The sequence below is a fragment of the Puma concolor genome, chromosome A2 (assembly GCF_028749965.1).
Source record: "Puma concolor isolate L17-30 chromosome A2, mPumCon1.1.hap2, whole genome shotgun sequence".
In the NCBI taxonomy this organism is placed as follows: domain Eukaryota; kingdom Metazoa; phylum Chordata; class Mammalia; order Carnivora; family Felidae; genus Puma; species Puma concolor.
The window spans coordinates 72568804-72594227 of record NC_141668.1 but is presented as its reverse complement, the minus strand read 5'-3'; the positions used below and the strand labels follow the sequence as shown (position 1 = coordinate 72594227).

The 25424-nt window shown below is 38.2% G+C and overlaps 1 long non-coding RNA gene across 3 annotated transcripts in view; it reads left to right on the top strand.

The window, feature by feature from the left end:
• Positions 1-25031, top strand: part of LOC112866962 (uncharacterized) — a 246530-nt gene extending 221499 nt beyond the window's left edge. Inside the window, exons 5-6 of one of the 3 annotated variants that reach the window (XR_015242985.1) lie at positions 11800-11845; positions 24688-25031. This is a non-coding gene — a long non-coding RNA (uncharacterized LOC112866962). The remainder of the gene's footprint in view (positions 1-11799; positions 11846-24687) is intronic. The other 2 variants (XR_015242987.1, XR_003224138.2) reach the window with 2 other exon arrangements.
• Positions 25032-25424: the final 393 nt, after the last annotated feature.

Genomic DNA, 25424 nt, shown 5'->3' with positions numbered 1-25424 from the left:
TGGGGGCAAATTGTATGTAAATTTCTAGGCTTGAATTTCCCAGAGAATTGTAAAATGGTGTCTAAGCTCCAATGAAGCAAAGACAAGGGCTCATGATTTCCCAGGGAGATGTCTTCATTTTTACTCAGCTTCTTTAATATTTTGTTATCTCCCCATGTTCCCTAACTGGGTGTTTGTTGTTTTGTTTTGTTTTGTTTTGTCTTGTTTTGTTTTGTTTTAAGGCCACCTTTTCATTTAGACTCAAAACACTTGAAGTGACTTGTCCTTAGGCGGCAGTCTCAGTGTTACCTTTCCTTCCTTGCCTGGGCCCAAGGCCCCCTCTCTGGACTCCACCTAGGTGTTCAAACCAAAGCATCTGGATTCCCAGGGACCCATATGTCCCTCCCAAGGCAGGGAATGCTTAGCCCACTCAGGGCTTCTAGTTGCCATTCAGGTTTCTAGTTCTTTCTTCAGTTATTACTCATGGGGAGAATTCTACTTCTGTTTTAGGGGTTCAGATATCCAATAATTTTGTTATTGTTGCTATCATTATTATTTTATATGTTCCCATTTTCTAGGTGTTTGTAGCCAGAGCGTGTCTCTATTATCCTCCATCTTATTGAAACAGAAAACTTTCAACTTATATTTTAAAACACATAGATTCCACATTTTGGTAATTTGTACTTCTGTCTTTGTTAGATTATATTAATAAGTGCTACCACGTATAGAACATGCAACAGAGGTGCAAGATGTGTCATTTTGGTAATCATATTTAGTTTTTACAACTATTTTACAGATGAAAAATCTGAGGCTTTGGGGTTGTTGAATAATTTTGCCCAAGATCACATAGTTATTCAGCAGCAGAAGATGCAGCCCACATCTGTCTGACCTCAAAAGAGATGTAACTGATTCTCAAGCCCCTGGGGTTTCTCCCACCATGGCTTGCTTTTTTTTTCCCCCTTTTTCTTTTTTTTCTTTCTTTCTTTTCTTTCTTTCTTTTTTTTTTTTATTTTTATTTTTGGCTCTTTTGTTAAACATCATCCCTTCCTTATATAAACTACTAGTTACAGGGATTTCAGTAAAGATCTGAAGGGCAGGAAAAACTCTCTATGACTTTCACATAAACACTCTATTTATCCCCTAAAAATTAATAACTATCTTTTGAATAATAATAATTTGTAATTACAAACATTGTAATTTAAGGAGAGATTTAAGGAAAGAGAAAGATGGATTTCAGCAACATCAACTGGATCATTTTTGAAGGTGAATTCCAAGCATGCAAATTTATTTCAAACCTTCCCTGAGGATTGAGTGCAAAGCAGCTGGCTGGTACTTTTAAGCCGCTCACAGTTCGGCACAGCGGCTCCTAATGCTGGCAGAGCTCCTGTGTCACCAGGATCTGCAGAGCGTGGCAAGCCAAATGAAAGAGGAAGTTTGCAATTAATTAAAAATAAATGAAAACAAAAATCTTCCCCCAGTGGCTTGCTTCTCATCTTGGTTGTAATCCACAGTCAACATGTGGAGGCCACGTGGGGCATTTACCAAATGGAAAAGGTATAGGACTGTGTCGAAGAAACCACAGACTGCCGCTCTGGACCACACTAATAATTCTTTTAAATCCTCTCATTCCACCTCGTCAGGAGACATAGCAGCATTTTAAATCTGACTGACCCATATAAATTACCTTTCTACTCATCCGGCTGTGAAATTAACAGTAGAGGAAGACAGGTCCTGTCAAGCTTGCTGTGCTGAGCTGCTGAAGGGCTCAGAATAAATGGGGGGGTGGGGACAAAGAGACATTGTGCTTTAAGAAAACAAGGAGCCCGAGCTGTGATCAGCACATTAGGCTCTGATACGGCGCCTGCTGTTACGGAGCCTGGTACCAACATGGGAAGGGGGTTTACCAAGAAGGAACACGTTGTTTGGTGCCATCTGTTGCACTGAAACATAAAGGGCTGTGAGCCTGGGGGCCCACTGCAAAAGTGGCTGGGACAGACACCACATCCCTCAAAAAGGTTAAGCCATTGGAATTTGAAAAATAAACCCAGAAGGACTTTCCATTCTTAGTGTTGCCTAAACTCACTAGCGTCCTGAAATAGGACACTTAACCTTTCTTGGTCTCGGTTACCTACACATTTATGTAATACTATTACTAGATGTTAATTTAAAAAAAGAGAGCAAAAGAATCTATCTCATAATGAAATTTCATCAGTAAATCATCCTATAATTTTGTGTTGTTCGGAGATGTGGTTTAGAAGAGGTAGAAAGAATCTTTTACTCCTTAAACTCCCGTATTTTATTCCATAGCCTCACCAATCTCCAAAACAACAATGCCAATAATTTCTTTATCCTTACACATGGATAACTAGTCTGATTTTAAGACGAATTTGAGTTTATCTTTGTTTTACAGCAGAAAAAGACCAGTCTTATCATTGAATTCTTACGTATTAGAGAATGGAAGACAACAGAAGAGGGAAGATCACCTTGCCAGCTGTCCACTAAGGACACATGCTTGTGCATGCATGCGCGCACACAGGGACTCGGAAAAAAATCTAGGCTGATGTAAATGTAGCAGCGCTGGCACACGCTTTGGGCCACACTCTGTGTGAGTTGGCCACATGCCAGCATGGAAGCGAGTAGGCAAAGAATAGCTTTGATAACGTTGCATGCCAGTATACCAGAGAAGCACAGGCAAGATGATTAGTTGGCAATTGCTATTAACCATTTTATTAATATTATCGGTATGAAGGATCATGTTGGCGATCTCATATTTATCATCTTATGTTCTCCTCAAAAAGATCTTGGACTGATTTTATTATCCCTCTTTCATAGAAGAGACTCTTTGGCCCAGTGATGTCATATAATATCAAAGATCACAACTTATAAGACAGAACTGGAATTAAAACCAAGGTCTGATTCTAAAATGTCACATGGACTTTCAACTCTAGAGTTCATTGCTACTCAGAAAGAAGAGAGATGACTAACATTGAAACAGTAATAATAATAATTATTATTATTATTATCAGTCATTACAGTTCTTCCCCTCTTCTCTTTCCCCAACCCCCTACTTCTAAAAGAGAAAACAAAATCAAGAACATTCTAGAATGGCTTCTTCTCAGACTATTAAAACTAAAAAACCTTGAAGATCATTGCCCATATTCTTCTGTCAAATAAAGGAAGCTGAGGCTCAAAGAGCTGCTTACAAATGGTCTTAGTCTCAAATGGCAGAACCAGGGCGAGAAATAGACAACACAAATTCCTAGACTAGTGCTCTTAATTTTATACCAAAAAAATGAAAGCATTTTCAAGATCAGGAAGTTGCTTTCCTCATCTTTCACCTGCCTCCATGGTCCTCAGTCCAGAAAACCTTAGAATAATTTGGAGAAAGGTAAAGTTTTCTTTCTTTGCACACCAAATGCATGAAGTTATAGTCAGTGCTTTCTCCCACCAAGAAGGAGAAAACCAATGCTATTATATGAGAAGATGTTGTGTCACTTTTCAGATGAGGCTGTATGTCGACATCAATATATTTTCCTTTTCATCCTTAGCACTCTGACAAGGAAAGTTTTGAATGAGGTCAGTGGTGTTAATTTTACTTCAATTTTAACCTCCCGAGCGAGTTAGTCTGTAGAGTTTCTATTTTGGTAATTTGAGTTTTAGCAGTTAACTTGTACTCTGATATTCTTTATTCCATGAAATTAGACACTAGAGGGAATACATTTGAGACATGAAGAAGTCTCCAAAGAAGAAATTCATAATCTTCAAGCTAGAGAAAATTTGATTTACAGGAAAGTTAAACAACAACAACAAAAAACCCAAGTAAAATAAATTGGGATGATGGAGCAACTCTTCCTGTGTGACTACATATGAATAAATAGGCTAACATTCCTATTAAAAATTTAATCCTTCTCTGAAAATATAATTGAAATTGATCCATCTTTATTTGAGTTTCTATTTAAGTTAAGAAAAATGAGTTTTTATAAGTAATTTTCTGGGCCATTTTGTCTCAGTTCCAAATTTCATCCTTCTTTATTCCTTACTCTGTTTTGGGAAATGGGCCAGAGGTCTGCAACGTGTATTTCTCCTTTACCAGTTGTTGTCCTGCTAGGTTCTGCCAATAGGATGCCCTGGAGGGAGACCGAAGACTAGAAAATGGAAGAAGGTTATTTCTTCTTCCTGTTGGATTCAGCCTCTGGCCGCCTTTAGCACTCTCAGAACCAGGGTCATCACCCTCTCCCCAGGGATAAAACCACTAGGCAGGCAGCTCCCCAAACTCAAGTGCTGAGCCCCAGCTTAACAGAGGCCCTCCTCCAAGCTACTGAGGGGTCAGCACCAGTGAGCACCACCATCTTCCCAGTCGTCTGATTGCTGGTGTCACGGGGCTCTTTCTTCAGTGGATGAGGTGTGACAGCAGCCTAGCACCTCTCCTCAGAAGTCTGAAGGTCAGCTCCACAAAGTTCCTCTTCAACTTCGAGAGAAACTAGAAACAGTTCAGACAGCACCGTTTCTTCGATCCCTGCTCTGCAAGACCCCTCTCCCAAACACTGGATTCCCCTGAGGGTCCCCAGCCCTAGAGTGATAGCTGTATTCTACAGTTATTCCCTCTGTATCTTGGTGCTTTTTGCTTTTTTTTAAATCCTCCAACTCCTGTTTAACCAACTCCCTATATTAAATTTCCTTGTGAAATACCTTAGTGTGTTTTGGGTTTTCCTAACTTTACCGTGACATAGAGGTATAAATGAGCCAATGTGTGAAGTAGATGAAGTTGGTGACCTAAAGGAACTGGAATGAGGAATAGTAAAGCAGGAAGCTTATGACTATTATTTTGAATCTAACCAGAAAGTGAGGGAAGGAATCTCTCATTTTCTTAAATGCAACTGTTTTCAGCCTTCCAAGGGCTGTCACGTAGTAGAGAACTTATAATCCTACTACATACCAAGAGGGTAGAACTAAGCAGTCCAGAACATGACAGCATGGCAAAGCAGAACTTCACTTTCCATGAGAAAGAACTTTTTACAGTCAGTGGAACCCTTAGCTAGGATGGTCACTGAATAGGAATATTGTAGAAGAGATTCAATATAATATTTTTAAAGCCGCAAGATTCAATGCTTCTAGCAATGGTTGGCAATAAATAGAAAGGTAAAAGAGGGCTGTGTATTGGAGCATCCTTACACTAGGCTTAATCTTGCAATCCAGAAACAACAGAGACCACCAATTGGATTGCCTGTGGGATCAGATTACCCCGAAATTGATCTCTAAAGTGCCTGGAAAAAAGATGCAAGTGATAATTGACTAACGTTGTGGCCTCCTATCTGATATACCAAAGGTGATGTGAGAAGTAAGGTGTTAATTTTAAGAATTAAATAATGCAGGATTGAGGAACCAATTGTTTCCACAGTTGACTGTCACCAGGGGTGTAAACTAGCTAGTGTGTGATATTAAGGACTCTGGAAACTGGCAGTACAACTCTTAAAAAAAATTCTTCTGATATTCTAATCTAATGCTGTTCTGAGGTTTCCTTGTGCGATATTGCATTTATGTAAACCTGCAGGCATGAATGTCCAAGATAGCTGAGGGAAACTAACTCTCTGATCAAGTTTATAATGGAACAGAAAAGTAAAAATGAAAACACAGGGACCTTCTAATCAGCAGGTGTTCCTGCATGCTACCCTTTTATTTCCTTTCATTTCAGTACAAGTCTTCTCCCTAAATCCATGCAGTGTCTGAATCTAAACTTTTAAGTTTTGTGGTACATGTTTGATTGGCCTTTTCCTCCTAGCTAAGAAGATTCTCATAGTATTCAAGCCATGAGAAATTCCCAAATAACAGTAGCCCTCTGAGGCAAAAATAATTAGTTATAAAAGCCCCAATAACATGCACGTGCAATGGTTTTAAAGCCTAGCTGAGGGGCGTCTGGGTGGCTCAGTCAGTTAAGTCACCAACTCTTGCTTTCAGCTCAGGCTGTGATCTCACAGTTTGTGGGTTCAAGCCTCACATTGGGCTTGGAGCTGATAGCGCAGAGCCTGTTTTGGGATGCTGTCTCCCTCTCTCTGCTCCTCCCCTGCTTGCTCTCTATCGCTCTCAAAATAAATAAATAAACATTAAGAAAAATAAAGACTAACTGAATGTCACATGTTTGCCTCTCAGTATGTTTCTGAACGTAAGTAATCAACACAGATACAAGAAGAAGAAAAAGTCATACGTCTTGCCTTCTTTTCATTCTATCTTTCTCTCATCCCTTTAAAGTCCTCTCTAAGTGCTGCAATTCCCTGAAAGCAGTTGAGAATATACCCATGATGGGACTTTCATTTAATTTGGGGAAACATTTCTGCTCCCTGAAAACTCCTTGGGAAGTTTCAGTTTTCAGTCAGAAACCAATGGGGGGCGGGGCGTGAAGTGCAATGTGAAACAGCCAAAGTCCCAAAGTCAAACTCAGACCCCAGAGCCTGTGGATAAATAACTCTGTGCAATGTTATTCATAGTCTTCCCCCAGTAAATATTTACAAATGCAAATATGACAAGACCCATCCCAAGAACCAGCATTATAATGTCGTTTCTGAACAGCCGTTTCTTAACATACTGTGTGTTACAAAGAAGTCTCACAGTTTGTTTGCATCCTTTAGAAAACAGATTCTTCTACATCTCTGTAATACAGTTACATGTGATGGCTCTTTGAAGCTCTGTTTTGATTTGGTTTGGTTTTGTTAACACCATGGTCTTCAGGTTTGAGTTTCCCTTAAGTTTGCTCAGAGAGCACCAAATTCTGGTCTGGGAGCCTGCAGTCAAGAAGTCAGGTCTGCATACCAGAAGCAGAACATAGCTAAATGCAAAATGAGAGGATTTAATCAGCACCTATACAGATTTGTTAAGAATATGGGTCGCTAGTTCCATCTCTTCATTTAAACAAAAATGGAATCTTATGTGAGTAGCCTATGAATTCAGAGCCAACCTAAAGTTGACTTTTTGGAGGGCAGCTGTGGCTCTCCCTAGAAGTTCTTACCAACACATCAGGCTACCATGGCCAGTGGAGACCTACAAGTCCATGGACTGAGAACTGATGTCACACAAGGATGCAGGCCAAAAGCAATCATTGGAGTTCTTAATTTGATAAGAGATATGTTAATCACATATAAAGACAGTGATACAGCATCCTTAGCTTTGATTCTGCAGAATAGAATTAAATTTTTACCTTCACCTTTATGAATCTTTCTCATTCTTAAAGACTCAGCTCAAGTTCTGCCTCCCCAAATAAATCTTCTTAATTATACTCAATCAGTGTTCTCTTCATCTCTGAAGTCTCTAACATATAGTACTTACCTGGGTTGGCAATTATCTTGTCACAGACATATTGTCACCTCCCCAACTGGGTATTACGTTTCTTTATATCCTCTAAAATGCCTAGCACAGTGATAAAGACATACTAAAAACTCAAAAATACTTACTGATTAGATAATCAATTGGTTGAAGGTTTTATCCAAATTCATTTTATACTCCCTCCAATCTTTTTTCTTTTAAGGGGGAGGATCCAGATTTTTTTTTACTTTACCATTTTGGCTCTCCAATTTATTCATTAGTTGTACAAGATTTTACCTTGGTTTGCACACGTAGACCAGATATGATATTCAAAACATTTAAAATCATTATGTAGGGGTAACAGAATGGAGCAGGTTACCAGAGGCCACCTATTGTGTCAGGCATTAAGCCTTTAGTTGATGAGTTACAGGCAAGGTTCTGGTATGTAAGAGGATGGCCAGAATGGACAGAATGCCTGGAAGGTAACTAGCAGTGCAAGGTCTTTCTACCAACAAAAATGGATGTATTTCAATAGTTTTCAATAGTTTAGCAACTAGTATGGCAAGAACAGTGCAAACTCATAATTACTAATGTTGGCCTGTCCCTAAAATCTTCAAAAGTAGCAATTGCAAGCAGGGGGGAAAAAGCAGCCACAGGCATGGTCTGTAGAGAATTCAGTTCCCACTCTTATATGTGGAGGTTTTAAAAAACAAATAGAAATATTCCTCATCCTTTTTCCCAGCTTTATGTAGTCATAATTTATATGTACTTTAGAATTAATTGAAACTATCAGGACTTTGTTTCTAAACTACAGCTTGGAGTAATTTATTTTAGGACTACCCAATGGCACTTAGTTTTAAATATTAATATTTGTCATTTTCTGTGCATTCGCTGACCCTGCAAACAATATTATGAAAAATTGTTATCTATAGGCATTCCATTTTGTTTCAAGAAAAATACTTAGGAAAATTCAAAAAAGATACCATGCAATAAGATAAAATATATTTGGTATATGTGGAATGAACCAGATAAAAGTTTAGAAAAGATAGAATTAGGAGTGATGTTTGTATTCAAAGTACTTGCTATAAAGTCTGATACATTTGCAAAAAGTGAGCTATGAATTTGGGCTCTAATCTTTCTAGCAGATAAAATGCAGAGGGAAACATCAGTTATAAAATACACAGAGTCCATTGAGATAAAAACAAACCAATTGCTCAAAGAAACACACTGATTCATTCTCCTGAGACTGCTATCAATAATGAAGGTGTTTTCTTAAAATGGAATTCTTTTACACAACTATTTTCTTTAATCAAAAGCTTTATGTAAAAAGCAAATAAAAATAACCTTACTTTTGCAGGTTCCCCACATAAAATGAACTTAGTTTATTCAAGCCCCTCTTCTTCCAACAAAATTCCACAAATGATCAAAACCCCTATGAGTAAATAAGCCAATCTTACAATTCTGAATATTTATCTGAGTAGTCTGATCCTACTAGAAGTGTTTGTTCCCTCTGACCTGTCAAAACCTGAATGAAATAGACAGATTTATATAACATATTTTTGGCCCTTGTATCTCCTCAAAGAAAACAGTAGTCAAGTGTCAAGGACAAGTTCAGCCCTTGTAAATATGCCACAGCATTGCCAACCTCAAGCCTAGAATTCCATTTTGAGCAATTACTAGTAGGCCTGTTTAATTTGAAATTCAATTTATGTGGCTCTTAATTCTAAGCAACTCCACTGTGAGAGGCTCTTCTAGTATACATTTGGGATATGTCCCTTTGTGTTTCTGAAGAAGAGATGTGTTTTAGAACTTTTTGTTATAGATTGATGTAATTGGCTTCAGTGATTCAGAAGCAGCATTCATTTCTGAGGCATTTATGGAAAATACATATTAATAAGCCAAGAGTCTCTCTCTCTCCCTCTCTCTCTCTCTCTCTCTCTCTGTCCCTCCATTTCCTAAGAGGCTTCTTGGAGGAAACTGGAAGGTGCGATTTTTTTGTCATTCCATCATGCTGTCTTTTCTCATCCAATACGCTAAATCAGATAACCACAAGGAGCAAAATAGGGGCAGAGTTGGAAAAGACCTGGGCTTACGCATCACGGTGATCACAGCCTCCCTGAAAGCATAGTGCCCAGGAATCAAAAGTCTGGGGGCTGGCACTGCAGTGCCCAGGAGGCATGCAATTAATGTGATGCAGTCATGAGTAAGAGAACAAAATGCGTGTCATTTTGATAATTTTGCTATTGACCCACCAAATCATCAAACCCTCAGAGGCTCAGTCGATTTTTATGGTTAACTTTCAGAATACATGATAAGGTTGAAGCAGGTACATTTTCAACTTTTTCTAAAATTCAGAACATATAATTAGTATTACCTTGCTTGCTTTAATTGTTCTGAAACTGTAGAGGACTTGAGGAACTATACAAAATTATTTGGTTTAATGAACTCAGTTTTCAACTTATCTAAGTCACTAATCTTATTTCCCTTAATAAGGGCATGAACAAAACTCCCCTGGCTCATTAATCCTGAAATCAGAAGTCAACTCCAAAGGGAAAAGTACTTAATATACTTAAAATGTTGAACATTTTTACAGCCCTTTCTCATACAAAGTCTTATTTAAACCTATCTTATGAGAAAGTTTTTTTTAGCTTTGAGAGTTTTTCCCCTAGCATGGGTGCCCTCAATGGGCATATAATAGAGCCTTAATAAGTACTCATTGGCAGAAAAGGAAGGAAGGAAGGAAGGAAGGAAGGAAGGAAGGAAGGAAGGAAGGAAGGGAGGGGAGGAGGGAAGGAAGGGAAGAAGGAAAGGAAGGAAGGAAGGAAGGAAGGAAGGAAGGAAGGAAGGAAGGGAGGAAGGAAGGGAGGAAGGAAGGGAGGGAGAGAGGGAGAGAAAGGTTCATTTTACATATGAGAAAATTCAGAGTAGTTAGAGATTTGTCAAGGCATATTGGGCTGGTGGGAATAATCTCAAGTCTTTAAATCCACCATTCTTTATTGCTCAAAATGGCTTTTGCTCTGCCTAGAGAATAAAATAAAATTTTTCATTTTTTAGAATATCACAATATCATTATTTGTGATCTCCAAATTGTTGTTCGCTGATAAAACTTGATTTCGTTTGTTCACCAGTCTCTTATTCTGCTAATTTTTATTATTATTCTACTCATTGTAATGAAAGATTAACTCTAGCTGCAAACATATCCCAAAATTAAACCAATATTGTCAAGTGTTACTAGCAACTTTAAGGCATGACTTCGGTATTTAACTTTTTATGCTAATTCTTAATTTGTTTCCAAGGCTTTGAACAGAAACTTCTCATTTGCAACTCAAACCATAGGGGCATGGTTTCTTATTTTTTTATTGTTGCTAATTTCTCCATGTCACTCATTTTAGCTCCTAAGCAAATAACTGAATTTTTCATTCAAACTTCTCAGAACTATCATAGTAAAAATAAGAATACATAAAGGTGCAAGATGTATATGTGGAAGATAATGTGGCTCACGCATACAGTGAATAATAAATGTGTGCTCAGACTATTTGTTTCAGACTGTTAGTGATTGCACAATGCCACCAGTGTAGATTGAATTGTATCCCCTCAAAATTTATATGTCCAAGCCCTAAACCTCAGTGTGATGACATTTGGAGGTGGGACCTTTGAGAGGCAGTTAGGGTTGGATAAGTTCATGAGTATAGAGCCCTCCTGATGGAATTAGGGGCTTTATAAGAAGAGGAGAGAAAGATACCACTTGCTCTCCACCACGTAAGGACACAGCAAGAAGGCTGCCACTTGCAAGGCCCGAATAGAACTCTCACCAGGTTCAAACCAGCCTGAGCCTTGATCTTGGACTTCCCAGGCTCCAGAGTCAAGAATCCAGGGATTTCAATCCCAGTTATATCTTAGTGAGTGACCACAACCTCATTGAAATTTCTTTTTCTCATCTGTAAAATAGGGCTGGTAATAGAATCATGAGAAAATAAATTTTTGTTGTTTATGCCTCCTAGTCAATGGTATTTTATCGCAGCAGCCCAAGGAGATAATACATGTGCCAACAATTTTAATTTAAAATCTAAATTGTACTTAGTCCAATTTTAGACATGTTTAGAACTATGTTTTAGGCTTTTTACCATTTAACAAATGCTTCCTGGCCATTTCCATGATCAATCCTTGCCAATATCACAAGTATCATTTCAAGAGTCTCACCTCCTTTTCATAAAGAAACTTGATGCAGGCAGGGCTATTAAAATATCATGATAGTTTGTCAGATTCCCACTGAGCCACCAGACTTCTACTTGAGGGTCAAAGCTGGTTTCTTGAGGCCCACACAAATTCATCCTTTATGAGTCATAGATTTCTGGAAAGGGCATTCAATGCTAAGGATTCAGCGGTACAAATTAAATATCCCCTACCTCCCTGACCTTGGATATTTTTCTATCAAAGTTCCTGCAACATAGTGTTATAATTTTACATATCAAAGTCTCTCTCCTGGGCTCTGGACCATGTCTCATTTGTTATTGTTTTTCTTCTTAGCACTGGGCATGGAGGCTGGCATCAAATGGACCTTCACAATTGTTTGGTGAGTAAATAAAGAATTAAATGAAAAGACTGAACTAACATATGAATGCAACATGATAAAGTAATTAAGAGTGTGGGCTTTGGAGTCAGGCAATTTGGATTCGAATCCCAGTTATGTCATGTCCTAGTGAGTGATCTCAGCATCATTGAAATGTCTTTTCCTCATCTGTAAAACAGAGCTGGTAACAGTACCTCACTGAAGTGAACAAACAACAAGATAGTGCATATAAAAGACTTAGCATAGTACAGGCATCAAAGACGTTACTCTGATGAGTTGCCCCACCTCTATAACTATGTATGTTGTCTCAGCATATTTCTTATCTCTCTTTACCCTAGTTCCTAGTAGAAAAAAGGGGGATCATGTGGTTTACCTTAGAGAGGTAAGAAAATTCAATCAGAGAATACAGTGAGTTGAAAATAAAACACAAATGCTAGGCATGATTGTTATTATTCCACTGTGCATAAAAGTAATCTCTTGGGAAAGCAGTAGTAAAAAAGTAGAATGAGCCTGAAACTCAGATTTGAGAAGCGGTTTTAATCTTGGTTCTACGCACCTAATCCTGGACAAGGCACTTGAATTTCCTGGGCCTCCATCATCTTTTCTAGAAAGTAAGATGGTAGTCTAGATCATTTTTCAAATAGATTCTATGTCTAAAATTGTATAAGCCTAAGTCACTGTCATTTATACTTCTGAATTTTTATCTCTTGCCTGATAATACGGCTATGGAACTTCACTATATCTTCTGGAGGGAAATGAGTAGTCAACAGATAGTTTAGAGGTGGGCAAGCTGAAATGCTATGTGACCATTCTGCAGTCCAGCAAAGGTCAGTGGTGGAAGACACAGATTCAGAAAAAGAGATGCCTACTCCTAGTTCAGGAAGATGCTTTCCCACTGAGTTTCAACTGATTCTATGTTTAAAATTCTTCTAGTTAAACAAGTTATGGTACCTGTAAAGGAATATAGTAGATTCATTAAAATGATGTGGTAGAAAAGTTTTAATAAGATAAAAAGATATCTATGAAAAATTGTTTAAAAAATTGACGTATTATATATTCGCTGTGTGCACATATACATACACATGCACAACTCACTCTAGATGTTAGTTATATTGGCAGTTTCTGAGGATAAAAGGACATGAAGACTCATTCAGGTGGGAGATATACTAAGGAATTGAAAATACATTAAAAGATCTGAGGATCAGGCAAAAGGATTGACTTAAGTGTCTCTCTACAGGTGCACAGTTCCCCGATACTTCAGATTTTGTGCGTTGTTTGGAAGCTATATATATATGTATGTATATATATATATGTATATATATGTGTATGTATATACATATATATATATATATATATATATATATATATATATATATGGAAACTATTGCTTGCTCAACAATTTTTTGAGAAAATGTATACTAAAGCCTCTAGCCCAGTGACTGTCCACACTAAGTGTTGAAGAAAAGTTAGTTCCATTCTCTCTGTGAGGCTCTACTCAGCAAGAGGGGGAAAAAGCATGTTTTTCCCCATAATTTAATCCCTTTTCTCAAAATGTCCTCTCAAATAAACCCACTTCCCTCCTGATTTTAGAGGTTGGGAAACAGCAGTTTATTACTTCATGCCTATCCAACTCTGTTTTGGTTTAATTCTGTACATTTACTGTCTGGATATATTTAGGGAGAAAGAAAGTATGAGATGCAAGAACAAAGCACTATTTTTAGCTGTGTCTATGATAGAATTACATGATATATTGATTTTATAACTCAGTTTTTCATCAATATCTCTTGAAGTCAGTAAGAATTTTTCTTATTGCTAAACTTTCTTTATTTCTGGCACTTCCCCTCTGACCATACACACACTTATTCCTCAGTCCTTCCATACTTAGTTTTTCCTTTTTTTTTTTTAACTGATCTCTTATTAACAAAAAATGAAGGAGATGTTTCAGGGATCGAGTATATTTTAAAGGTAAACAAACTGAAATGGACTGAATGCATTAACAATATATCTTGTACATAAAAATATGAGAAGCCTTTTGTTAATTCCATTGTCTTAGTTACTTTATTTGTCTGGGATGTTATGTTCCTATTTCTTTCCCAGGAAATTACTACTTCTTTGGCCAAGGTACAGCCAATCAGCTCTTTCAAACTCATGACCACACCATCCATTTCATTTTCCAACCTTAGCTTGTGCGGGTATTATAATAATAGGATGTCTGTAACAGCTACAGCAGATGGAACTGCAATTTATGTGTTCCCTAAAATATTAACATTTGGACTTCTCTAGATCAGGCAAATAGAGAGGAATGTGGGGAGGAAGAACAAGATTTGGGAGATTTGTTTACTACTATGAAAACCTGCCAGTAGCCTATATAATACTTACAGGTCTAAGATATTATGCTAAGCCTTATTCTCAGTTTAAAAAATACAAATTAAGATAATTATAAAACAGTAGTTCTGAAGCTTTAGAGTGGTTAAGAATTGCCTTGAAAGTTTGTTCAACATGGGGATTTCCAGATTCCATCTCAAGAGACACTTTGAGAAGATCTGCAAGAGAGCTCGATTTCTGAACATTTTAACAAACGTCACAAGTGATTCTGATACAGGAGCTTCATACCCCATGCTTTGAGAAAAATTGCTTGATAGTCCAAAACCATGCCTGATAAGTTAGCAAAATAAGTGAAATTATAAAATCCAAAATTGATGGGACTGTGAATAGGGACATTACTAATTTCATTATGAATTTGATATAAATTTTAGAACAATACACAGCAGAAACTGTGAAAACAACCCAGAGCCTGTTGCCTGGTATTTCTTTGGGGAGCGGGAGGAGCATCATAACCCCAGAAAGTATCCTAGAATATTTACTTTAAAGTTATTTAAAAGACAATGAAGTACTATTTATAATATAAAATATTAAACAATAAAAATTATTAACAATAAGCAATTTATCTATTAATAAATGTTTAGTTAGTACTACTATGAAAGATAAAGTGCTACACCCTTTATGAATATTACCATTTAATTCTCATTGTAAGAATACCTTATTATGGCTGAGCAAATAAGATTTACCAACATGAACATACACTATGTAGATATTTTGGTCTCATGTTTGAGTCATAATGATTCACAGAGATATATAAACTAACATAAAGTGAAAAGGGAAAAACACAATAACCTAATTACAACTTTTAATAGAGATGTAGGGATTGTCAAAGATTATCAAAGGGATTAGTGATATAAAAGAATAGCAGTGTGTATTAGATGTTTAATCAAATTATTTACTTTACAATTTTTTATTTATTCTATTTTTTTTAATTTATTTATTTTGAGAAAGAGACAGCACAAGCAGGGGAGGGGCAGAGAGAGAGAGAGAGAGAGAGAGAGAGAATCCCAAGCAGGCTCCACTCTGTTTGCACAGAGCTGGATATGGGGCTCAATCCCATGAACTGTGAGATCATGACCTGAGCCAAAACCAAGAGTTGGATGCTTAACTGACTGAGCCACCCAGGTGCCCCTACTTTACAATTTTTTAAGAACACATAATTTCATATGTTCACAGGCTAAAACAAGGAATGAAATAATTTCAGTATGTCAACAATTTGAATATTAGAGGATGGAAATTATAAAACAACCAATATGTTCAAATGAATGATGGTATTACATATAAACATATAAAGAGAAAAGATAGTAATGAGTTTTATATGGTCTAGATTAAGATCAGAAGTTCAGAGTTAATTCCAAATGATTTTTTGAAACTTAGAAATATTTTCCAAAAGGTCTAGGTAAAGGGGCACCTGGGTGGCTCACTCAGTTATGCATCCAACTCTTGGTTTCAGCTCAGGTCATGATTTCATGGCTTTGTCGGTTTGAGCCCCACATTGGGCTCTGCACTGTCAGTGCAGAGCCTGCTTGGGATTCTCTCTCTCCCTCTCTCTCTGCCCCTCCCCCACTTGCACTGTCTCTGTCTTTTTCAAAATAAATAAATAAACTTAAAAAACAAGGCCTAGGTAAATTTTAGCAGTCAAATAAACACTGGATTTTACCATTTCCCCCAGTCTTTTTCATCAGCTTTGGCTAGCAAATGATGGTCAGGTTTCTCTTTCCATCAGCAAGACCACCTGGATTCCATCTCCTGGACTCCCTTCTTTCAGTAATGAATCATGATTTCAGTTATTCCCATATATACTGTTAAATAAAGCCACAGAACAGCTATAAGGATAACCCCTATGATGGCTCAGGTCCCGACTTACATTTTATGTACAGATCAGTCTCTCACTGAAATTTCTTGTAAGTCTCTTAGAATTGGCATATTGCCAAAAAGATGTTGCTATTCTTGGTAATTTTAGTCTTAAAAAAAGTATGTGTGCTTTTTTTAGTATATATATGTAAAATATAAGTCTGTATATATAAATCTAATATTCTGTATACACACAAACATACATATGAATTTACACTAATATGAAAGTCCATTGGAAAAGTTATTTCAAGTTTATTGACATTTAGCCACTCGGAGAAAAACTGGCAGATTCATTCCAAAATAATTAATTTTTCCTGAAAACACTCAGAGGTCTGTTTTCCAAAAGCAGTCCTATGAGCCATGTGCTGTACTGGTAAAGGCATACTTCATTGGGCGCCATCATTGCTTTCCCATCTGGCAACAGGTGGCCATTAATATGAAATGTTATACTAACACTGAAATGAAATCCATGCATAATCAGTGACTTTGGAGAGTGCAGAAGTGTTTGAAAGTCTGAAAACTGCTCATTTCTTCAAATAAACAAGTCTTCATTCCAAACTCTTCAAAAAGAGAAAATGAGCCACTGGTATCAGATATAAAGTGGTTTCCAAACATTCTGCATTTGTAGAAATTAAACCACCTGGAAAAGTGATATGTAGAATTGGAATCCTTCTGTTTAAAAGCAGACTAAGCACTGGGATAGCCCAGAGTAAGCACTGTGATGGTGGTTTTAGTGCATGCTCTCTGGCGCACATTTTATCAGTCACTCTTCTGAACAAACCTTTTGGGCCCATCAGGCTTCTAAATGTGGTAGCAAGGGAAATGGGCAGAGGGCAGCTCATTTACACCCTCAACTCACTATGAGGGAGAAGCTTTAATGAACAGTGGCTTCAGCTTTTTCACACATCATCAGTCCACACATCTGACACACTCAACCAGCCATGATTCGAACTCAAAATGGGTTACGGCACAAGTCAAAACTAGGATTGTCCTAAAGAATTTAGATCTGTGTCTTTGCTGAATTCTGGTTTAACATTATGCCTTACTTTCATGAAGGACTATCCTCTGAAATACACACAGAACTCTTAACACTCAACAATAAGAAAACAAACAACCTGATTTAAAAGTGGTCCAAAGAGGGGCGCCTAGGTGCCTCAGTCGGTTCAGTGTCCGACTTTGGCTCAGGTCATGATCTTGCAGTTTGTGAGTTCGAGCACTGCATCGGGCTCTGTGCTGGAAGCTCAGAGCCTGGAGCCTGCTTCGGATTCTGTGTTTGCCTCTCTCTGCCCCTCCCCGGCTCACACTCTGTCTCTGTCTCTGTCTCTGTCTCTCTCTCAAAAATAAATAAACATTAAAAAAAATTAAAAGTGGGCCAAAGACCTTAACAGACACTTCATTAAATGAGATATGCAGGTGGAAAATAAGCATATGAAAAAATGTTCCACCACTATGTCATCAGGGAAATGCAAACTAAAATGCAATACTACTATACACCTATTAGAAGGGGCAAAATCTGGAACACTGACAACACCAAATGCTGATGTGGGGGCCACCGGAACTCTCATTCACTGCTGGCAGGAATGCAAAATGGTAAAGTCACTTTGGAAGGCAGTTTGGTGGTTTCCTAGAAAACTTAAACATACTCTTCCAATATCTGACAATCACACTACTTGGTGTTTATTAAAAGGACTTGAAAACTTATGTCTATACAAAAACCTATATACAGATTTATATAGCAGCTTTATTTATAATTTCCAGAACTTGGAAGCAATCAAGATGAACTTCAGTAGATAAATAGATAAATAAACTTTGGTACCTCCAGACGATGGAATATTATTTAGCACTAAAAAGAAATGAGCCATCAAGCTATGAAAAGACATAGACCTTACATATATATATATTACTTAGTGAAAGAAGCCAATCAAAAAGGCTATATACTATGTGAACCTAACTATATGACATTCTGGAAAAGGCAAAACTGTGGAGACAATAAAAAGATCAGTAGTTGCCAGGGTTTGGAGAATGGGTTGGGATGAATAGGCTGAGCACAGAGGATCCTCAGGTCAGTGAAAATACTCTGTATGATATCATAATGGTGGATACATGTCATTATACATCTGTCCAAACCTATAGAATGTATAGCACCATGAATGATGCATAATGTAAACTATGGACTTCGGGTGATCATGCTGTGTCATTGTGGGTTCATCAATCGTAACAAATGTACCACTCTGGTGGTGGATGTTTATAATGGGAGTGGTTATGCATGTGTGGGGAAAAGGGATATATGGGAAATCTGTGAACCTTCCGCCTCAACTTTTTTGTGAGCATAAAACTGCTCTAAAAAATAATCTTAGTAAAAAAAAAATTCTAAGCAAAGTAGAATCAGTGGATTAAGTATCTATTCTCTCATGTTGACTGCTTTAAAACATGTCATGTTCATTTGGTTATCTAACCTAACCATGCCTTTGCATGCCATGCTCACACCACTACAGTAGATCACATATGTATTTGACCTGTATATCCAATAAAGCACAAACTAAAACTTGAGAAAAACTTATGAGAAGCCTGCACCACTCCAGGCTGTTTAGAAATCTGAAAAACAAACTCAAATGCTCTTTTGAGTCTGTAAAACAGCATATTCAGTGAGCCTGAATATTTTCAGAATATGAAAATATTCTGCCCTTAACCTTATAGAATGTCTTGCAGAGAGCCAGGTTTGTTGAAATTATATTCTTTGGTTTCAATATGTCCCTTTCATGCAAATGAGCCTAGCCTCTTGTCACTTCTCACCAGGATGCCTACTGCTTATTTCTAATATGTTTGTCTCAAGTTTGAGAACTTTGCCAAAATCACAAGCTGCTAGAACAACCTTTCTCTTTTTAATTTCCTTCTTTCCCGACTAAATCCTTAATTGTCAAAAATATTAAAAGGGAGATAATCTCTCACTGGAGCATTTGTGAAAATTACAGAGTCCTCAGTGACTTCCTATGTGACTGGGACCAGCTGCTGATAGTAACTCAGATAACAATGTGTTTCAAACAGCTAATCTAGTGAGGCTTTCTAAAAATATTAATAATAAAATCCAAGTGATTTAATTTCTCTAGATGAGTATAACGCAAGCTCACTGACTCTGTGCGTCATCGGGCTGTGGTTGCTAGGAAATCCATGAATAGAACTTAATATGCATTCAGCAACAGGCTGCAGACGCAATTTATCTCCATGGATGCTCCCTCAATTGCCTTTGAAATGACATTAAGATAACTTTGAAGCATTTGAGACAAGCCAGAGTCAGTGAGCACAAAGGAAACAGGCCATTTTTGGGCAACCATCTGGACTTCCTGCATAGCTTTTTGAAAGTTCACTTTCCCTGGGCTGTGCATATCTTAATGCATATTCCATATAGGTAGGGATTATGGAGCTATGGCCATATTGTGAGTAGCAAACGAGGGACAAAGAATGATGCAAAAGTGTGGGCTTTGGAGACAGATGCATCTAAGGGCAAATTTCAGGCCAGAAACTCACTAGTTTGGGTACATAAACTTTTCTGAGCTTCAGTTTCCTCTTGTATAAAATGAGAGTAATGATATTCGACTTACAGATTGATTGTAAGCATTAGATGTGTGTATCTAAAGCCTGACATACAATACCAGCACAATTAATGATATGACAAAACTAGCAGTGGAGGGAAGTAGCAATAGTAGCTAGTTTGGTAGAATCGCAGCCGCAGAAGTGCTAGAGTAGTTATTGCTACCAGTACTACCACCACTATGATAACTGCTACTACCACTACTCCTACTGGAAATAACTATGTAAGAAGACAAGAATCCTTTAAAGCTCTGTATTAATCACGGTGACCTAAAAACAAACTAAAGAGGCAGAATAGTTTATAAAGAGCCCCAAGACAGTCACTTTCACCAGATTTCACTAAATTTAGCATTATAGTCAAGATTCCCGAGGGGATGCAGGGAAGAAAACTTTTCCCTTCTTCTCTTCTAGGTTCTTTGGCTGGCCAAATCATTAAATTTTTATAAAACAGATTAATGAGAGGAAATCATATTTAAATACATACGTACAGGAGCTCCACAAAGATATAAGGGACTCCCCGACTGGCATCTTGAGCTAAGCAGAAAGGGGTAGGAGTCTGGGACCTCAAATAGGAGGAAGACAGTTTATAGGAAGGTGGGAAGAGTAAATGGTAAACAAATGTTTGCTGTGCAAATGAGAAGTCTTTCTTATGTGAATAAAAAAAGTTATCTCTGATAGTAGTGCTCTTCCTGATACAGGCTCCCTATCTAAATTTTTTTAGGCAGTTAATGGGGAGGTAAAAATCTCTCCTCGGGTCTGTTGGACCTTACCCATCTTCAGCTCAAAATAATCCACATGCCAGAGTGGCACATTCTGGGGTGAACTGCCCTGATCCCCATCATTTAACGAAGGATGTGGATAATGGTGCCACCCACTGGTAGGACAATTTGTTGGTGGTAGAACTTTGATTTTTGTTTTGTTTATACTATGAAGCCCAAGTCCCCTGTTTCATATTATGGAGAATGCCTTGTTTTTATATCTGAGTAGTCCTCATGGCAGAGATACCAAAGACCTGCACAGTTATACTCCTTCCATCTGCACTGGGAGGTTTCTCTCTCTGTTTTCATCCATTGGTCTGGAAAACATTTTAAAGGACTTAACTATTAATCTATCTGAAAGGACTATGCAAGGTCTAGTCAGAATAATCTTCCTTATAATGGGCAGTGTCTACACAGCCAGCCAATAGGAAAGAAAGTTTGACAGTCCTTATGATTTAGAAGAGTAAATATTCTCCAATATTTTCCCAGTGTGACTTGAAACTCCATGTACCCATTTCTCTGCTCATTCCTGGGAAAGTTCTATTTCTCTCTTCTTTCTAGATCTTGAACAAACATGCTTCTGAAAACCCTAAATAAAGACTCATTTGATTTTAATCATGGAACAAACACTTCTTTAAGGATCCCAGCAGATGATGCTGCATCAAAATTGTCTTATATACATGACTGGAAGGATTTTCCCTAATTCTTCTGCTTCTCTGCTTGGAAATTCCCTATTATAGATGTACTCAGCAAAGCGATAACATTTAAAATGCAGTGCTCCACATGGGAGAAATATTTCTCAAGGAAAGATAGCTTGCCTCCTTTCTTTCCTTCCTGCACTACTCTATTCATATTGAGTGCCATGCCCTGTCCCCAACTCTGTGCACATACCCGGGGCATACATAATCCATCCACCCAAGTGTCTTGCTGGCCATACCCTTCTTGGAAATACCCAGAGACCCCTGCCCCCATCCCCTGTCCTGTGACATTTTTGGACCAGGCTAGATAATTTAATAAACTATTTTTAAGGTGTTAAAGATTGATAATTATTTCATTGATTCAAAAATACTTATTGTCAAAAAACAAAAACAGTAATTGTCTGGAGGCTGAGGGTATAGTGGAAAGAGCATTGGATTAAATTAAAGGAAGCTACAATTCTAGCCTCCTCTTCTTGAAGACTTGGAGAGGAGAGGTATGGCAAGGAACACAAACTTTTTTCCATATGAGGAAAGACAGGGAATTCTGGACAATTAAAGTGCAAGTAAGGGCGCCTGGGTGGCTCAGTTGGTTAAGCGTTCGAGTTCGGCTCAGGTCATGATCTCACAGTTTATGGGTTCAAGCCCCATATCAGGGTCTGTGCTGACAGCTCAGAGCCTGGAGCCTGCCTCAGAGTCTGTCTCCCTCTCTCTCTGCCCTTCCCCCGCTCGTACTCTGTCTCTCAAAAATAAACATTAAAAAATAAATGAAGTGTAAGTAAAGTAGAATGCATGTTAAATGCATGTTAAACGCATTCAACACAGTTGGAGCTTCATTTTGTGGTCACAGGGGAGTTGCTGAAGGTTTAGTTGAGAAGAGTTTTATAACCAGAGTTGTAATCTAGGATAGGTATGCAGGAATAGAGTACAGAATCAGTTGTACTTAGGAGCATGGAAGTAGCAAGACAAGTTAGCTTTGCCTCTGACCTCTCCATCTGGCTCAAAGATAGCATGGAGGCCTGAACAGATCAGTGATTATGGAATATAGGAGAACTGAGTGCAACATAGGCATCTCCCTGACTCTGTTCTCAGGATATTTGGCTACTCCTGCTATCTCTCTTTCCCCACATGCATTTTTGCCTGGTTTGTCCTCAGAAACAGTTATAAGAATCTCAAGAGTACTTGCAAGCAGGCCCAGGACAGACGTGGGAAGCATAAAGATACCAGCTCCAACCAAGAAGTATTTTTTTTTTTTTTTACTATTTACTCTTTTCTACTCAGAGTGGCATAATGGGATTGTAAAAAACAAAAGAACAAAATGGTGAGTGACAGACCGAAGCAGTCATTTCAACAAATCTCAAAGTACAGAGGAGGTAACTGAGTCACTGAGATGTTGAAAGGCTTGTCCAAAGTCACACACTGAAAATAAGAGTGAGTCCAGCCTCCTGGCTTCCCCTTGAGTGCCATTTTCAGGCTTCCACCAAGAGCTTCCTGACAGCAAGCTGTGTTTTTCCAGTGACAAAAGTATCCAAGGTCACTTTAGGATAGAGATTCTCACCCGGGGCTAGGGAAAGGAGGGAACTAGAAGATGTCAAGAGGCAGTCCATCAGTGTCTCAGTTACTACAAGGTTTTGTCTGATAATCATCAAGTTCCTGCAATCCCTGGGTATCCTACACTAAAAGGCTTTAATAGCCATTTCAGTATTGAAAACCACTGAACTTGACACTGTCTGTCAAACGTTTCTCTACATGGTTACCATTGTTAGAGATGATTGAGATCACAGGTAAGCTGAGTCTGTGCTCAGCCCCATGAAACAGGAGCATGTTCTCCAAACCCCTGGTCAGTTTGGTTTCTAATTCATCACCAAAAATTAGGGTTTTTGAAAAATATCCCTTCTCTTTTTAGTAACTGTGAAAACTTAGGGAGTTTCATTTGACTGTCAGTTTTACTTTGCAACCTCTGTGGAGGGAAGAGCATGAGACATAGAAAGAAGTATGAAGGGTGTCCAAGAGGTCACACTTTACTCAGTGTTTGCTAGTTCAAGGTTGGGGGAGGGAAGGGAGAACTTCTGTTTAAATGCGTTTAGAAGTATTCACACATTGTATTAATCAAAAAAAATAATGGGATGCCTGGGTGGCTCAGTCAGTTAAGCATCCGACTTCAGCTCAGGTCATCATGTCACAGTTCATGAGTTCAAGCCCTGTGTCAGGCTCTGTGCTGACAGCCCAGAGCCTGGAGTCTGCTTCAGATTCTATGTCTTCTTCTCTCTCTCTGCCCCTCCCCTGCTTGTGCTCTCTCTTCAAAATAAATAAACAAACATTTAAAAAAAAAAGAAATAAAAAAATCACAAGTGACATCTAGACAACTGGTTTTTAAAAAGTGGTTTGTCTTTAAAACTTTCCATTTGAACAGGAAATTATAGAGCGGTAGAGTGAAATAGCACTGAGAGGGGGCCGGGTTTGGTCCAGGTCTGGCCTTTGCTGGCAGGGTGGCTGTTTTGCGGGCATGTAGCCTCACCAAACTTCAGTTCACCATCCGAGAGATGAGAAAACTAAACCTCCCCTCACAGCCTCCTGATAGTTGATATATATTACAGACCAGAGCACTTAACTCTTGGAAGTTCCAAGAACTGCCAAATTCACAAAGCTGGTAAGAAAAAAGCCAAAATTCAAAATTCAGGTCAGCTCATTTCAAGGATGACACTCTACAAACTGTACTAGTGATTTTCAATCTTGATTCCATGGTCATCTGCAAGGTATTAGGGTGGGGATGGAAGTGAGTGGCAAATGAGTAGGGATCTAGAATCTCCCACTCTGACTTTAGCAAGAGTGGCTCTAAACAGCGATCATTTGTATATATTGACATTTCATACATAACGTTGTTCAGGAAATTATTTTCTAGCTAAAAAATAGATCAGAAATCTCTCCTATTATATTATACTGACTTCTGACATATGCCTTTAGTTTCTCAAGCAGTGTCATTGCAATAAATTTTTTTAGTCATAATGGAAATATTCTATATCTGCCTTGTTCAGTACAATAGCCAGTAGCCATTTGGGGCAATGTGGGTAGTGTTAAAAGCAAATGAATTTTTAATTCTATTAAATTTTAATTAATTTAAATTTAAATAGCCACATATGGCCACTGGCTACTGTATCAGACAGTACGATAATCTTCAGCAATACATGAGGAGAGAAGGCCCTAGGGATAGCCAACATTGAGCTATGATAATGACAAAACTTGCGTTTTAAAGTTAAACACCATTCGGCAAGAGTAATACGAAGCTGAGGTGCTTTCACTTCAAAAATAAAAAAAATGAAATAATCAGATAGTGTGGCTTCTCTTTGTTTGTTGTTGTAATTGTTTCCCAGAGCTGATTAAATGGCTTTTCTCATCATTATAATAATGCAAACGCAGGACAGTTCTAGTTGAGGATATCTGTGTTCTCTGAATAGCAGTTTGCTTACACTGAAACAGAAGCTCTGTTTGTCTTCGTAAGTTATTTTATATTCCTCTTGGTATTCACAAACAGGTGATTTCCTAATGTAGCAATTTTTCCTGTCTATAGGATAATGGAAAAATGAATCACAATTTGCTTGTTCTCACATGCTTTGAAAGCAGACCACCCTCTTCTCCTGGGCTCTGTTCCTCTCCCACCTCTGCTGATGAAAGCCCGGACAACTGCCAGTCAAATGAGCCCACCATGAAAGAAGCAGGGCCAGGAGCAAAGAGGCCAGAGAGAAGTCTTCACTTCAAATCACAGCCCACACAAGTGAGAAAGTATTCAAGACAAATGTCTGTCTCTGATGGATTATGTTACAGCTGTCTTCTTTCTCAGCCACCGAATAAACACAAAATCAGAGTTCATTTTTTTCACCTGATTCCAGTTCAGTTCTCTCCCCATAAGTGTAGCCTTCCCCACCCCCCCTTCATATCTCAGTGAATCAGGAATCAGGCCACCTGACAGCAGAGGTTGGAGCAATCATTTCTCATATTGTCATCTGATGAATGCCTGAACAATGCTTCATTTAAACAAAATCTGAGTCTCGCAGCTTCTAAATTCCAGTACTTTTTCCCCAAGCCATTCCACAGTGGGTCTGCATTAATTCATTCAGATACACTGGAGTTAGACATCAAAATAAAAATATTCTGAACAAGATCATTCCTCTCCATTGAAATAGAAATGGGTCAGTGGCTCAAACGTGGAAGATAGAATGTAGAACCCATAATGAAATAGGACTTAGTAATGTAGAATTCTTCAGGGATACTGCCTACTGACTTTTACCCACCACAGTTGTGACTGCA